Genomic DNA, 17352 nt, shown 5'->3' on the forward strand with positions numbered 1-17352 from the left:
AGAAAATTTATTTGAAGAAATGATAGCTGAAAAATTCCTGAATCTGGGGAGGGAAACAGAAATCCAGATCCAGGAGGCACAGAAATCCCCCAGCAAAATCAATGCAATGAAGTCCACACCAAGACATGTAGTAATTAAAATGGAAAAGTAGTGTTAAAGAGAGAATTTTAAAAGCAACAAGAGAGAGACACCCACCTGGCTTAGACAGTTGAGTTGTTTAAGGCTTAGGTCATGATCGTGGGGTCCTGGAATTGAGCCCTGTATTGAGCTCTGTGCTCAGTGTGGAACCTGCTTGTCCATCTCCCTCTGCTCTTCCCCCAGCTCACTCTCTCTTTCTCTGTCTCTCTCTCTTTCTGGAATAAATAAATAAAATATATTTTTTAAAAAAGCAGCAAAAGAAGAGAAAGCCATTTCATACAAGGGTAACCCTATAAGACTATCAGGTGATTTTCCAGAAGAATTTGGCAGGCCAGAAGGGAGTAACATAATATATTGAAAAAAATGAAATGGAAAAAACCTGCAGCCAAGAATATGCTACCCAGCAATGCTGACATTCAGAAGAGAAGGAGAGATAAAAAGTTTCCTGGATGAAAAAAGTTACAGGAATTCATGACCACTAAACCAGCCTTACAAAAAATGCTAAAGGAGACTTTCTGACTGGAAAAGAAAGAGTAAGAAAAGTAGGAAGCACAAAAGCAGCAAAAAAACAAGTATATCTGTAAAATCAGTTAAGAGACACACAAAATAAAAGGGCACAAGGTAATGACACTATGTACCTAAAATGTGAGGGGGAGAGGACTAAAAAATGGGTTCAAAATTAGGGGTACCTGAGTGGCTCAGTTGGTTAATCATCTACCTTCAGATCAGGTCATGATCCGGGAGTCCTGAGATTGAGTCCCATGTTGGGCTCCCTGCTCAGTGATGAGCCTGCTTCTCTCTCTCTCTCTCTCTCTCTCTCTCTCTGACCCTCCCCACCCCTGATCATCCTTTCTCTCCCTTTTTCTTTCTCTCTCTCTCTCAAATTAATAAATAAAAATCTTTTAAAAAAGAGTGGGTTCAAAATTAAGCTACCATCAACTTAATGTAGAGTACTATATGCAGAAAATGTTTTATATAAACCAAATGGTAACCATATATCAAAAACCAGCAATAGAGATGTAAAATATAAAGAGAAAGGAATCCAAGTATATCACTAAAGAAAGCCAATTAATTCATCATGAGAAAGCAGAGCAAAGGAAGAAAAGAACAGAACTACAAAAACAACCATAAAACAAGTAACAAAGTGGCAATAAATATATACTTATAAATAATTACTTTGAATGTAAATGGACTAAATGTTCCAATCAAAAGATATATGGTAATGGAATGGATAAAAATAAAAGACCTAAGACACCTAGGTGGCTCAGTCAGCTTAGTGTTCAACTCTAGATTTTGGCTCAGGTTATGATCTCAGGGTTGTGAGATCAAGCCCCACAATGGGTTCCATGCTGGTCATAAAGCCTGTTTGGGATTCTCTCTCTTCCTCTTCCTCTACCCCTTTCCCCCACTCTCTCTCTTGATCTCTCTCTTAAAAAAACAAAAAACAAAAGAAAACAAGAAAACAAGATCCATTTATACTATATGTTACCTATAAAAGACTCATTTCAGAACTAAAAGACACATGCAGATTGAAAGTGAAAAAATGGAAAAGCATGTGTTGTGCAAATGAATGTGAAAAGAAATCTGGTATAACAATACTTACATCAGGCAAAATGCACTTTAAAACAAAAACTGAAACAGGACACAAAGTACAATATATAATTGTAAACTGAATAATCCAACAAGAAGACACAACAATTGTAAATATTTATGCATCCAGTATGAGAACACCTAAATATGTAAAGCAGTTAATTACAAACAAAAAGAAGCTAATAGATATTAGTAAAAATAATATTAGTAGACATTAACATCATATTTATTTCAATAGACATAATCAGCCAAACAAAAATAAATAAATAAGGAAACAGTGGCTTTGAATGTTATATTGGACAGATGGATTTAACAGATATATTCAGGACATCTCATCCTAAACAGCAGAATAGGGGTGCCTGGGTGGCTCAGTTGGTTAAGGATCAGACTCTTGATTTCAGCTCAGCTCATGATCTCAAGATCATGGGATTGAGCCCCATGTTGGGTTCCATGCTCAGTGGGGAGTCTGCTTGAGATTCTCTCTCTCCCTCTCCCTCTGGCCCTCCATGCTGCTATTCTCTCTCTCTAAAAAAATAATAAATTAGTAAATCTTAATCACAGCACTGTGAAATAAGAAATCAACCACAAGAAAAAACCTGGAAACAGCACAAATATATGGAGGTTAAATAACATGCTACTAAACAATGAAAGGATCAACCAAGAAATCAAAGAGGAAATATAACAAACACATAGAGACAAATGAAAATGAAAACACAGCAGTCTAAAATATTTGGGATGCAGCAAAAGAGGTTCCAAGAGGGAAGTTTGTAACAATACGGGTGTACTTCAAGAAGCAAGAAAAATCTCAAATAAACAACTTAACTTTTCACTTAAATGAGCTAGGAAAAAAAAAAAGAACAGACAAAACCCAGAACCAATAAAAGGAAGGGAATAATAAAGATTAGAGTAAAATAAACAAAATAGAATTAAAAAAAAAAACAATAGGGGCACCTGAGTGGCTTCAGTAGGTTAAAGCCTCTGCCTTTGGCACCGGTCATGATCTCAGGGTCCTGGGATCAAACCCCGCATCAGGCTTTCTGCTCAGCAGGGAGCCTGCATTCCACCTCCCTCTGCTTGCCTCTCTGCATACTTGTGATCTCTCTCTCTGTCAAATAAATAAATAAAATCATTAAAAACAGAAAAACAAAGAAAAATAGAACAGATAGATGAAATGAAGGGCTGGTTCTTTGAAAAAAAATCCATAAAATTGCTAAACCTTTAGCCAGACTCAACAAAAACAAAAACAAAAAAAACAAAAAAAAGGAGAAAGGACTCAAATAGACAAACTTACAAATGAAAGATGAAAAATGACAATCCAAACCACAGAAATACAAACAACTGTAAGAATATTATGAAAAACTATACATCAAAAAATTACACAACCTAGAAGAAAAGGGTAAATTCCTAGAAGCATATAAACTACGAAAACTGAAACAGGAGGAAATAAAAAATACGGAGTGGTAACCAGCAAAGAAATTGAATCAGTAATCAAAAAACTGCCAACAAACAAAAGTCCAGGACTAGATGGTTTTACGGATGAATTCTATCAAACATTTGAAAAAGACTTAATACATATTCTTAAACTATTCTATGAAACAGAAAAGAAAGGAAAACTTCTAAATTCATTCCATGACACCAGCATTACCCTGAAACCAAAACCAGACAGAGACAGGACATAATAAAAGAGAATTACAGACTAATATCTCTCATGAAAATAGATGCAAAAATCCTCAAAGTAACATAACTAACCTGAATCCAACAATACATTTAAAAAAATCATTCACCACAATCAAGTGGGATTTATTCCTGGATTGTAAAGATTGTTCAATATTTGCAAATAAATCAATGTGGTACAACACATTTTAAAAAAAAAAGAAAGGATAAGAATCATATAATCATTTCAATAGATGCAGCGTTTGAAAAAGTACAACATGCATTCATGACAAAACCCTCAGCAAAGAAGCTTTAGAATGAACACACCTCAACATAATAAAGACCATATATGAAAAACTCATAGTTAATATAACATGCAATGGTAAAACACTGAGAGTTTTTTCCCCAAGATCAAGAACAAGACAAGGATGTCTACTCTTACCATTTTTATTTGACATAGTACTGGAAGTCCTAGACACAACAATCAGATAAGAAAAATAAAAGTCATCCAAATTGTTAAGGGGGTAATGAAACTTTCACTATTTGCAGATGGTTTGATACTATATACAGAAAAACCAAAAGACTCCACCAGAAAACTGCTAGAACTGACAAATGAATTCAATTAGGTTGCAAGATACAAAATCACTGTGCAGAAATCCATTGCATTTCTTTACTGTCTTTTTTCTAAGTTTTATTTATTTGTTTATTTACTTGAGAGAAAGACTGAGTGCAAGTGAAAAAGGGAAGGGCAGAGGAAGAGGGAGAGGGAGATAATCTCAAGGAGACTCTCCCCTGAGTGTGGAACCTGATGTGGGCTTGATCCCATAACCCTGAGATCATGACCTGAGCCAAAATCAAGAATTAAATGTTTAACTGAGTGAGCCACCCAGACAGCCCCATTACATTTTCATACACAAGTAATGAGGAAGCAGAAAGAGAAATTAAGAAAACAATCTCATTTCCAATTTCACCAAAAAATAATAAAATACCTACAAATAAGCTCAACTTAAGAAAAGACCTATATTATGAGAACTAGAAAATATCAATGAAAGAAATTGAAGATGACACAAATAAATGAAAGGATATTCTATTCTCATGAATTGGAAGAACAAGTATTGTTAAAATGTCCAATCCACCTTAAATTATCTACAGATTTAATTCATTCCCTATCAAAATCCCAATAGCATTTTTCACAGAAATAGGACAAACATTTCTAAAATATATGTGGAAGCGAAAAAGACCCTGAATAGTCAAAGCAATCTTGAACAAGAAAAACAGAGCTGGAGGTATGACAATTCCAGATTTCAATTTATACTACAAAGTTGTAGCAATCAAAACAATATGGTACTGGCACAAAAATAGATGCATAGAACAATGGAACAGAATAGAAAACCTGAAATAAACCCAGAATTATATAGTCACTTAATCTTTGACAATGGAGGGAAGAATATGCAATGGGAAAAAGATAGTTTCTTCAACAAATGGTGTTGGAGAACTGGACGGCTACATGCAACAGAGTGAAACTAGACCACTTTCTTACACCACATACAGAAATAAAATCCAAATGGGTTAAGGACCAAAATGTGAGACCTGAAACTATAAAAATCCTAGAGGAGAGCACAAGCAGTATTTTTTCTGACATTTTCTGTAACTACATATTTCTAAATATGTCTCCTGAGGAAAGGGAAACAAAACCAAAAATAAGCTATTGGGACTACATCAAAATAGAAAGCTCCTGCAGAGCAAAGAAAACTATCAACAAAACTAAAAGACAACCTACAGAATGGGAAAAGATATTTTCAAATGACCCATCCAATAAAGGGCTAATATCCAAAATATATAAAGAACTTATTGAACTCAACAGTCAAAAAAGAAATAACCCAATTAAAAATGGGCTAAAGGTATGAAAAGGCATTTCTCCAAAGAGGACATCCAGATGGCCAACAGACACATGAAAAGATGCTAAAGATCACTCATCATCAGGAAAATGCAAATCAAAACAGTGTAATATTATTCAACCATAACAAAGAATGAAATCTTGGAATTTGCAACAACGTGGGTGGATCTAGAAAGTATAATGCTAGGGTCTTTCCTCAGTCAGAGGAAGACAAATACCATATGATTTCATTCATATATGAAATTTAATAAACAAACAACAGAATCTTAACTATTGAGAACTATCAGATGGTTACCAGAGGCTAAGTGGGTGGGAGGATTGGAGAAATAGGTGAAGGGATGTGAGAGTAAACTTATCTTGATGACCACTGAATAATACATAAAATTGTTGAATCAGTACATTGTATACATATAATTAATTTAACACCGTATATAAATTAATTGGAGTTAAAATGAAAATATAAAATTAAAGTTAAAAGAAAATTTCCTTCTTTTTATGGATAACTAATAGTTCATTGTATGGATATGCCATAATTTATCTATTCATCCACTGATGGACATTTAAGTATTTTCAACCATTTGGCAATTGTGAAACATGCTGCTCTTGATATTAAAGCACAAGTTTTTGTTTGAGTACCTGTTTTCAGGGGGTTATTTTTGGTATATACCTAGGAGTAGAATTGCTGGATCATATGGTAACTGTATGTTTAACCTTTTCCAGGAACTGCCACGCTGCTTTTAATGGCAGTTGCATGATTTTACATTCCCACCAGCAAAACACAAGGGTTCCAAATTTTCCACTTCCTCTCTAACCTTAATATTTTCCATGTTTGTTATTGTCATTATTAATATTATAGCCATCCTACTAGATGGTTTTGCGTTGTGGTTTTGGTTTGCACTTTCCTAATTACTACTTATGTTGAGCATCTTTCATATACTTATTGGCCATTTACATAACTTTGAAGAAATACTCAAATCCTTTGTCCATTTTAAAATTGGGTTGCTTGTCTTTTTGTTTTTGAGTTGTAAATATTTTTTAAAAAGATTTATTTATTTATCTTAGAGAGAGAGAGGAAGAGAGAGCATGGATGGATGGAGCAGGGAGAGAGGGAGAGAATTTCAAGCAGGCTCTCTGCTGAGCACGGAGCCTGATGTAGGGCTCCATCTCATGTCCCTGAGATCATGACCTGAGCTGAAACCAAGAGTTGGACACTTAACCAACTGAACCATTCAGGCACCTCTGAGTCATTCTTGCATGTTCTGGATACTAGGTCCTTATCATATATATAAATTTCAGATTATCAGATATATAATTATCAACCCCCATTCTGTAAGTTGTTTTTCACACTCTTGATAGTATTATTTGATACACAAATGTTTTTAATTTCAGTGAAGTCCAATTTATTGATTTCTATTTTGTTGCTTTTGCTTTTGGTATTGTATCTAAAACACTTTGCTGAATCCAAGGTCATGAAGATTTATGCTTGGATATTTTTCCATCAGTTTTATGGTTTTATCTCTTGTATTTAGGTATTTGATCCATTTGGTGTTCATTTTTGTATATGGTATGAGATGAGGTAGCAGTTCAGCTTCTCTTTTGCATGTGAACATCCAGTTGTCCTTAGTCTGGATTTAGTTTCTTATACACTCCATTCGTTTTTAAGACTTGAGAACTCTTAATTTTATTTCTTCTGCCTGGAGGTTTCTTATCTTGGCTTTATGCTTGGTTGGCTTCTGATCTTTCAGTTCTCATGTCAGATATCACCTCAGACTTTTCCTAACTACCCTATCTAATCTAAAGTTGCTTTTATTCCCATCCTAATATCTTATCTTACAACCAAATTTTATTTTGTTCTAGAATTCATTACTCTATTTTATTAGTTACTCACTTGTTTATTGGCTTTCTTCCTTACAAGAATGTGAGTTGTGTGAGAGCAGGGAACTGGTTTATCTTGTTTTATCACTGTATCTTCAGTGCTTGACACATAATAGGCAGTTAACGAACATTGTAGAATGAACATAGAGGTCCCATCAGTAGTATAACACTGACAACAATGTCCTCCAAGTCATTTTTCAACTTAATGTATGATATGTCACCACAGTATATAAGAATAGTTTTAAATTTTCTAAAATTTTCCTCTGGATAAGAAAATTAAGTTCTGGGAAGGGTAAAAGTGACTCCTTAAGGTCAAACAGGAAGACTTTAACTTGTGGAGTGATTCCCACGACATTAATTTAGCTTGTGGCATCCCACAAGAGTAAAGGAGAAAGACACCGGAGACTGTTCAAGGTCAAATCCAAGGTGCTTGAACCTGCTTTCAGCTTCCCTGCCCTTCCTCGAAATTTCTTTAAATTCAGGAAAGAAAACCAGGTAGTACTAGTGTTGACGGTACTTTGCCAACTGTAGCAAACATCATTTACTGAGTAGTCCTTTAAAATAGATTAAAAATGAAAGAGACTTGTTAAATAAGCTGGAAGTACAATTACATTTCTGAGTAAGACTGGTTTTTCACAGCTCATTCTTGGTTACCTCTGGACAATGGTTGATCGATAAAGCACTTAACACTGAAGGATTTTAAACCACTCTGCCCCCCCCCAACCTTCATGTTCCCACATCCTTCCTGACCCAATTCTTCCTGAGCCAGCTCTTATTCTTAAGAGGCTGTGGTGTGTGGGAAACAGGATGGCAAAAGGAGGACTGAGCAATCTTAGTCTCCTTCAAAGATCCTTGTTCCTTTACCTATCTTTTAAATGTGGATGTTCATCAGGGTTTGCTTTTTTTTTTCTGTCCTTGGTTCACATATTTGATAAGCACCTTGGTCACATCTTCTACTCTTAGGGCTTCTGACTTTCACATTGATCTTCCAGCCCAGAATTTTCCTCCAGACCCACATAACTATGTCTGTACTATACACTAGGATGTGCCAAAGATGCTTCTCACCTAATAACCAAGCTGAAAACAATTATTTACTGCTCTTCACTGTCTGCCATTAAAGAGAAGGAGTGTGGGGACATCACACTACAATGTGCCTTTATTCTTATCTTAATGAAGCATATCTCCATGAACGGCGGTTCTCGAAGCAGAAATGTAGGAATCATACCAACATCTCTCCCTCTCCCTCAAACTCTTTTGGCCCCACCCACTCTGTTTCCCATCCAGCCTGTCCTCTATCTTCAAGTCCTGTTCTGAATCCATCATTTACTAGACCTATAAGCACTATGACTTTGGGAAAGTCATATAACTTTTCTAAGTCTCAGTTTCTGCCCAGAAAATTGAGGGAATACCTACTTCATAAGGTTGTTGTGAGGACCAAATTTACTATTCAAATTTAAGGGGCAGTTACTTGGTAAAAAGCAAGTCTTGCTAGCAAAATTTAGGCTATAAATATAAGTTCACAATTTCCAGAACATATCCATGATGACAGCCTCCTGCTCAGGTCTTCTAGACCAAAGGCATTTTAGAATCACTGATGGGTTTACTGTCACAAGAAAGTAGAATTACATCTCAGAAAGCAAGAGAACAAAGTTCTTTGGCTGTCAGTTGTATTTGACTCACAGCTGTCAAGAAAACATGGTCCATACTGCAGGTCATTAGGCACATGCCCAAATATGCCCTGGGGTGGTCTTACCCCAGCACCCAAATACCCAGAGAACAAAGCTGAGGTTCATAGAGCAGGGCCTTTCCTATTGTGTGATCCTTGCTTCCTGCAGCTGTTCCTTCATGGTATTTTGTGGGCGAGTAGTCTGGCTCATAGCACTGTCTCCACTGGCTAGCCACTGGCCCTATCAGATTGCGCCTGTGGAAAATGCTGTTGTATATTTCCTGAGCATATTTTGATTATCATATAATCCTCACTTTTCCCTCAGCCTCTTAGCCAATAACAGAATGGCTGGAGACACAATCATCCTTTCAGCTCCTTTAATGTCCTTCTGCAGTGTAGTTGCTCAGGTCTTTTGGAGCAGCAGGACAGGCTACACCATTCAGCAAAGCCAGTAAATTGTAGAAATGCTGCGATAACCAACCGGATGCTTAGAAACCAGTCTTTGTGAATGAGGTTCCAAAACTGACAAATCTCCATGTCTTGCTTCAGGAAGCAGAAGCAAGGATAATAAGGATTTCTTGGTTCTGGAATGTTGCTTCTCTTGTTTCATGGAAACTCTTCTAACCCTCTAGGAAACAAATTAGGGTGGTTTAGAAAATTAGTTAGGCCACCAGTGATCATTCTTCCAAATTGTTTGGCCGGCTGCAAAGACAGGGGTGTTAGTGCTAGAAAAGCTTCAAAAGACACTGAGGACTTTGCGGTGGGAGAGGAGGAATGGGGAAGAATGACAGAGGAAGTACTATTTTTTTTTAAAGATATTTATTTATTTATTTGACAGACAGAGATCACAAGTAATCAGAGAGGCAGGGAGGAGGGGGGAGGCAGGCTCCCCACTGAGCAGAGAGCCTGATACGGGGCTCAATCCCAGGACGCTGGGATCATGACCTGAGCCGAAGGCAGATGCTCAGCTCACTGAGCCACCCAGGCGCCCCCAGAGGAGATACTATTGGGAGACTTGGGACGAGACTGTTCTTTCAGCTGTCTGGACCATCATTTAGGACACTGCACTATGAATACAATTCTAGTCAAACCTTGGTTAACTTCTCTGTTCTTAGGCAAAGCATTCTCATAATTAGTTCAGCATCAGGGCACCTTGAATGCAGATGTTAAAAGGGAAAAGAAAAGTGAAGTTTGGAGGTTATAAATGGAAGGTAATTCCTGAAAGAATAAGAAAGATTTGAGAATAATGTGGGACCTGGAAATACCAATGTTACAAATTTCTATATTTTACGAGAAGGTAATTTTCAAATATGAAGCAGATAATGCTCTAAACCAGGCAGTGGCTTCCTATTGCTGTGACTTAGGCTGGACAAGAATGTAAACTTATAAGGGTAGTGACACTGTCTATCTTCTTAACCCTTGTGCTTCCAGTAACTAACACAGTGCCTGGTACATGTTGGTGATTTGTAATTGTTGGCAGGTTGTCTTTCTCCAATAGGGCAACAATCAGCATGGGTAATGAATCCTCCTCATCTGGTATATCAGACTTTTTAAGAGTTTCATTTAACGTCTTGATGAAAATGTTCTCTATTCTTTTTCAGAAGTTTATTCATATTCAATATAAATATGTTCACAGAAAGATACTCATAGTTGTTAATATAACGCAATTTAGCTTAACTTACACTGAAAATATACTGAAAATTGGTAAATAACAAGGTAAAAAAGGGTTTATTTTTCATCTTTTATATATAAACCTGGTTTATTTTTCATCTTTTATAAATATAATACAAAACCTGTCTCAAAAGTTGTTAAAGCAGGCAGCAATGAATCTTTTAGGACACTGCCCTAGGAATGAATTCTAGTCATTCTATATCACAAGTAATTTATCTTTGGTTTACTTCTGTATAATACACAAATTATACTCTAAAAGCTTAAAAGTTGGTACAGCAAAAGAAAAAAAATGGAATATTTTAGTGCCAGCTAACAGTGTAGTATGGGTAGATATCTATGTGTAACATATGAAAAAACTATGAAAACTACCCTATTTTGGTTCATATTGTATGTAATTTTTATTTATTTTTTTTAAAAGGAAATATTTTATTTCCAGTTATTTCAAGGAAATAAAGCCTTTATATAGTAATTCTGTAATTACTATACCTTACAATTCACTTCTGTGATGCCACTCTGTAAGGAATGATTTTTTTCAAAGTCATATAAATCTGTGTCTTTGACTAATTTGCTTTCATATTCTTTTGGATTATGGCTGAGTTAAAATTTAGAACACCGTCAAGAACATTAATGAAAATCAACTTTGATTTTACTAGGTTCATATTGTATGTAATTTTTAAATATATACAAACTAAGGCTGAAATAATTCTTTAAATCTGAGCTACAGTGATATGATGGAACTGGCTTGTACCAGCTCAAGACAGTAGATTGCATGTACATCTTCCCAACTCCACTTTTATTGACTTCAAGTTGATAGCTTGCAGTTGGCCATGGTGGGAATATTTACACCAAAGAAATAAGCAAATGCTACAAATTAGGTCTTTCTTGGTCTCCTGCCAACCGAATCCAGTTACTAAATATTTATGAGCACATACATCGTTAGCTAACACTATCAGCTGATCTTCTGAGGACAATTAAAAAAAACTCAACAAAATAGTTGTCAGTTTTGATTTTTAGAGAAACGTAAATATAAGTTTCATCTCTAGGTTTTCAGTCTAGAGCTCACCACTACAGCATAGGCAAGGTATACCTTCCATATTCAACCTGACAGGCCATGGAGTATTCAGGGTTTCTTTTTATTGTGCTATGTTAGTCAGCATACAATGCATCATTAGTTTTTTTTTTTAATTAAATTTATTTATTTTCAGCACAACAGTATTCATTGTTTTTGCACCACACCCAGTGCTCCATGCAATCCGTGCCCTCTATAATACCCACCACCTGGTACCCCAGCCTCCCACCCCCCCGCCACTTCAAACCCCTCAGATTGTTTCTCAGATTCCATAGTCTCTCATGGTTCACCTCCCCTTCCAATTTCCCCCAACTCCCTTCTCCTCTCTAACTCCCCATGTCCTCCATGCTATTTGTTAAGCTCCACATCATTAGTTTTTGATGTAGTGTTGCAGGATTCATTGTTTATTGCAAGCCCTTTTATGCAAACTCTCCAAAGTTCAAGGGTAATGGTGTTCTACAAATGCCTCTATAAATAAATGGCCCTTTCTTATAGACTAGGAAAGAATACACACCCCATAGTAAAAAGAAACTTTTTTGTTTAAAAAAAAATCAAGTAGAGGCACCTGGGTGGCTCAGTGATTAAGCCTCTGTCTTCAGCTCAGGTCATGATCTCAAGGTCCTGGGATGGAGCCCCCGCACTGGGTGCTCTGCTCAGCGGGGAGCCTGCTTCCCCCCCCCACTCTCTCTGCCTCCCTCTCTGCCTACTCGTGATCTCTATCTCTGTCAAATAAATAAATTGAATCTTAAAACAAAACAAAACCCAAGTAACCCCCCAAAAAGAAGCAACTCTGACAAAAGAGCAAAAATAAAGTATATGCTGATGAGTTGGGGTTAAGGAAAAAAATCTAGAATTAGATTGTAGTGATGGGTTGCACAATTTGGGGAACATACTTAAAAAACTGAATTCCACACTTTAAAAGGGTAAATCTTTTGGTATGTGACTTAGAACTCAATGAAGTTGTCAGTAAAAAAATAGATAAGGTATATTGGCTAACGACATAAACACAGGCTCAGAGGATAGTTAACAGAAATACATTTTCATGAGCTTAAAGAATATTTAGCTTATACTGATCTGTAGTGTATGGTTAACTTCAGGGATTCTAAAAACCTGGTGAGGATTGATTGGCACCTTAACAGAGATGAAAGCAAGCAGCATTTTTTAAAAAATTTCCCTCCATTCCCCTTCTTTTTCAACCCCTTTCACTTAACAATTGACATAATGTCTCTATCAGTGTGGATTTAACCAGGGGTCAGCATCATTTTCTTCTTTCTGTTAAGAGTCAGATAGTAAACATTCTAGACTTCGTGGACCATAAGATCCTTGTAACAACTATTTAAATCTACAATTGTAGCATGAAAACAGCCATAGATGATACATAAATTAGTAAGTTGTGGCTGTGTGACAATAAAACTATAAAACAGGCAGTCTATTGGATTTGGTGCATAACACAGCCTCTGGTTTGCTGACCTTTTCTCTAGACTGCAAAATGTTGTAGGGTGTTGATTTTGTTTGAGAAATTCTATTGCATAGAGCAATGGTTTACAAACTAGGGATAGGGGTAGGATATATATCAGAATCATCTATCACTATACCTTGTCTTAGCAGGAACTCTTATTCCACACTGACCAAAGGCAAAATTTAGGTGTTCCTTGGGTCCCTGACCAATACCCATTTTTACATTATTAAAAATATTATGTACCATCCTATCCTCTAATAAATTACAAGATGTATTCCCCTCTTAATCTTTCCCCTATGATCTTAGAAAAGTAGGGCTAAATAACATATTTCACTTATTTTTAAAATTTTTATCCACCCCATTCCTCTACCTCCCTCCCCTCCAGCAACCCTCGGTTTGTTTCCTGTGATTAAGAGTTTCTTATGGTTTGTCTCCCTCTCTGATTTCGTGAAAAGCACATTTTAAATGAAAAATTATCTAGAGTCACAGGATACAAACATTTTTTCCCCCTGAGAGAATTATCAACTGTTAAACTAAGAACAGGAAACAGGCCTCTACCCAATAAATTAGATCATTATTTAGTATACATTTAAGTTTTCATATTATTCCACTTAAGGGAACTAGGAACATAAGGAAAAAAGGATAAAAAGAGCTAAGTAAAAATGATCTCTACTTGGAGTTACAAATGATCAGTTCTCCAAATGATAGGTGTACCATTAAGCAAGGGGCAATATTTATTGATGCATAGAGTGGAATAAACTATTTTTCTTATGTCAAAATTTTCAGCTCTATCTTACACAGTTATTACATGTGTGCTAATATTGACTTATTTTTAATGACAGAGGGTCTAACATTTCCCTTAATACAGCCCTGCATCTGAAGCAGTGATTCTTAAAGGGACACCACCTGGGAGATTTTAAAACTTATCTCAGGACTCACACTGCCAAAAATCTGACATTTCACCTACTAGGTCATCTGTCACTCCCCCAGAGACTGCCTTCGTAAGACATTGTTACAGAGAGGAATCTGGTTTATCAATGTGTTAGGGCAGGGAAAAAATGATTAAAAACTGCTGATGAAAAGTAAAAAGATAGACAAATGCATACATGAATATAAGGTTGTATCACTGATAAAAGACAGGATGCCCACTTATATCCACAGCAGGCAGGAAAAACTTTCAACTTCGTTAAATAATTTGGGGTACAATTAATCTGTCAAACTGCTAGTTCATTTATTCTCCTCTTTTAAATTGTTGTCACAAAATGCCAGAAAATAGGTCTGATAACCTTTATAGCATTCTAGGTGGGCAAATAGAACATAGAAGTAAAGACACTTTGGACCAGTCTAGTAGGCTCTATTAAGTTAGACTGGTTACCATTCTTCCTTCCAACTCATTTTGTTTAGCAAAGTTCCCTATTCACAAGGCATCCTGGAGGGGAAATGAGACATATGCGAAAAACTAACACAAGGTAGAAGGTGATAAGTTTCTCAAAATAAATATGGAGTGCCAGGGACATTCACAGATGGGAGAGATGACATCAGGTTGGAGCAAAGCATCTGGCCAAACTCCATTAATTTCCAGACTTCTCAGTTACCTCTCTAAGCACAAAAGCAGTTTTTGGTGCTTTGGGATAAGTTAGACACTGACTTTTGGTAGTGCTGTTATTTTCAAAGAGGCATTTTTAAGCTTTTTCAATGTGTGATTTCAAGTTTCTTAAACGTAAAGTCATTACATCTTGGAGCCATTGATTGCACTGTTGGAGCATCAGACAATGGAAATCAGTTGGAGAAAAAAGTCTATTCTGTCTTAGTTCATTCAGGCATGTGTTTTCTGTCATTTCCAGTCACTTAGGTCTGCCGCCTAATGTATATGGTGGAGATTATTTAGGGCTTTTAAGGAAAGTTAGGGAGAACCTCTATTCCTCCACAGACACGCGAGCAGCAGATGAGGAAGTGAGACAGATATGCAGTTGTAACATGGGAGCATGCGTGTGTGTACACACACACACACACACACACACACTCACACACACACACACACACACACAGCTGATTTGGCAGCTGTGAGGATGGAGGTGGGGAACTCTGTGCCAGCCAAGCTACTCAAGTGTCTGCATGTCTGAGGCTGGATTTCAAGCCTCCAGCGTGTTTGGAGTTAATTCCCATTAGGTTGGACTCCGCCCCTCTCTCCCAAAGGTAAAGCAAGGTTTTCAGGCATCACTGCAAAGAGCAGCTGGGATTCCCATCCCCTTCTGACAAGCTGTAAGGAGAAGTTGTTTCTCAGATCTGAGTCTGAAGAGAGGGAACAAGTCAATCGGCTTTCGTGGTCAGAAGGTAAATTTGCAACTTGGGCCAAATGCAATGGAAACAGCTGGATAAGAAACTGCTTTTGCTCTCCCCTCGCTAGCCCCTCTTCTCCCTTTCCTTTCTCAGGCTTCCTGTACTTTCATCTCATAGCTCAGAGAAGCTGTTTTCTTCCCAAAGAGGGCCTTGTGCATTTTTACTCCCTCATAGCCTGTTGTTTGCATAGAGGGTATGAGGAATCTGGGCTGGATTCCTATTTCCTATTGACAGGGGTTGAGGACCTAAGGGTTAACTCTCAGCTGATTTTCCCAGGAGAGTTGGTAACTTGAGGAGAGGAAGTGCATGTCTCTGGGAGCAGAGGGAAGGATTTTGCTTGGGACAGCTATAGAAAGAAGAGAGGATCCGGTTTGCTGGTATGCTGGGTTGGTCTTAGAATTGCCTAAATTGGGATTATGGGACCAAAATGGGGTGATGGGGTTAAACTGAAATGCAGATGTTGAAGTCATTCAGTTGGGCTGGAAACAAAAGATTGTATTCACTCCATAAATATTTATGAGTTCCTACTATGTGCCAAGCATGATGATTTACAGAAAAACCTGAAAGAGTTTGACTATAAATCCATTCTCGAAAGGAACATTGGGCCCAATAGTTCCATTTTGTGGTGATGTTCGGCTTCTTGGGAGACTTCAAGCCTTCTCTATTACTTACGGTGGAATGGAATCTTTTCCAGTAGAGGGAAGAATAATGAGCACCCAGCCTAGTGTTAGGTGTACCACAGATGTCATTTCACTTGAACTATGTTTAATCATCTCCATTTTATAGATGAAACCGAGACCGTGAGGTTTTAAGTGATCCTCTCAAGTTCATGTAACCTGTAAAGGGAAGACTTCAGGACCCCATCTCAGATCTGAATCCAAAACCTGGACCCTTTTCCACTAAAATGATATTTCTCAATCATCAGTTTCCAGTCAATTGAGAAATTTTTTAAATATGCAAATCTCATGAATTGTGATTCAGTGACTCTGAGAAGGAGAGTCATAGTGTGCATTTTAAACAGCATTGAGGGTGCTTCTATTGCAGAGGGGTTGGGGCCATCATTTTGAGAAATGTTCTTAATATACCACACTGCTTCTCATGTCTGCCAAAGTGGTTGGTGAAGGATCTAGCCCACCTTCTTCCTATACTGTCCAGGTTCACTGAATGGAGGTGGTCAGCTGTGGTGGCATTCTATTCCCTATTAAGGCAACAGGTAGAGGTTCTATTGGGCAACAGCAGCAAGGATGGGACCATGAAACTAAGGGTGTAGAGAGATACAGTACGAGTTAGCCCACTGTTGATAAGGCTTAACAGTGTCTTGCCAAAGCAGGCTGGTAGGAATGGTTTCTAACTGATGAATGGGACTCCGAGCTGACCAACTGATCACCGATGGTAGTGGCATCTGTCTAGTCAGAATAAGAACTGGGACGAAGAGTTCTAATTGGCACCTCATCAAAGCAGAAGACAAATGGGGAGCTCAGTAAGCACAACTTTTTTTTGCAGGAAAGGGAGGTGTTCATATGAAATTTAGGGAAATCATTCCAATTCCCACCCTTTCAACCTCCAGCTCTAGAGAAAGGGAGTAGCCCAGGACCTGACATGGAGGATCTTTGTAAGGTTCTCTCTCTGCATGGCCAAATTAATTATTCAGTAATAGCCTTCCAGGTTGTCAGTGATTCAGTTGGTTTTCTGTCTCCATGTACTCTCTAACTTCCTGCCTTCAACTGCCTTACCTGTTTGTGAACATCTCAGATGAAAATAAACAAATAAACCAAATAGTTAGTTTTGCTAATATTTTTATTTCCAGAATAGAAGAGGAGAGAAGAGAGAAGGCTTAGAAAGAGATCAGCAAGCATGACAGCTGAGGAATTTGAAAGATAAGGCTTAGGTCAAAAGGGAGACATTAAAAGCAGAGTAGAATAGTGGTGCCAGGGACTGGTGGGAGGGGGGAATAGGGACTTGTTGCTCAATGTGTGTAAAGTTTCAGATGCTAG

The 17352-nt window shown here is 37.4% G+C and overlaps 1 long non-coding RNA gene across 1 annotated transcript in view; it reads right to left on the reverse strand.

The window, feature by feature from the left end:
• Positions 1-320: 320 nt before the first annotated feature.
• LOC122897116 overlaps positions 321-17352 on the reverse strand; it is a 39958-nt gene continuing 22926 nt past the window's right edge. The window contains exon 3 of the long non-coding RNA XR_006382470.1: positions 321-353. This is a non-coding gene — a long non-coding RNA (uncharacterized LOC122897116). The remainder of the gene's footprint in view (positions 354-17352) is intronic.

The sequence above is a fragment of the Neovison vison genome, chromosome X (assembly GCF_020171115.1).
Source record: "Neovison vison isolate M4711 chromosome X, ASM_NN_V1, whole genome shotgun sequence".
In the NCBI taxonomy this organism is placed as follows: domain Eukaryota; kingdom Metazoa; phylum Chordata; class Mammalia; order Carnivora; family Mustelidae; genus Neogale; species Neogale vison.